We start from the raw sequence: 814 nt of genomic DNA on the forward strand, positions 1-814 counted from the left end.
TGCTAAAGGCTACGCTTGCGTGCGAGAATGTAAGAGCCTCTTTCCGACACAATAACTTATATTTGACATAATCCTTTACCTCAAAAGGCTAGGAAACCACAAACGGACAACAGTGACAGTTGTTAGAAATGTCCATCAGTGTCTAATGGGGTATTAAGTTGTGTTGGTAAATATTTCATACTTTTGTCACAAACGCACAAAGGTACTGGTAAACCGACGACGCTGTGGTTCAAAGACTGGGATTACAGGACTTACCTTTACTGCAGCTCTTTTAAAAGCCAAACTAGTGCAACCAAAAGCTTCATTCTGCGACATGAATAAATTATGTATCCTGGTATTTGAGAACATCGTCGTCATCAATGAATATACAGGTCCTAATAGATGCTTAGATAGATATATATAGAAGGATTTACAACTGTTGCTATATCCCATTCAACCCGTATACTTGTGTCTAAAAGATGGATAGATTGTGACTTTTTTGCATAACATCAACTCAAAATTCCACAAGGTACCGGAAGACTGACACATTGAATGGGGAAAATTTTAAGATATTTACCATAAAATACAGCATCCGTAGACCTTGAGGTATGCATACTTCATGCATCCAGACATTCTTAAGAAGGCACTGACAAAAGTACTGTTAACTAGAGTTCAACGAACCCATCTCTTCGCCAAATAATCATGCCTTTATTTAAGACTTTAAGGTCTTATTCATGTATTACTAAATAGCAAATGACTGCATGAACTGTGTTCCTCACATGCAAACACACAAACATTACCAAAACCAGACTGTGACCTGACAGATGACCTGGTA

The sequence above is a fragment of the Branchiostoma floridae genome, chromosome 15, assembly GCF_000003815.2.
Source record: "Branchiostoma floridae strain S238N-H82 chromosome 15, Bfl_VNyyK, whole genome shotgun sequence".
In the NCBI taxonomy this organism is placed as follows: Eukaryota; Metazoa; Chordata; class Leptocardii; order Amphioxiformes; family Branchiostomatidae; genus Branchiostoma; species Branchiostoma floridae.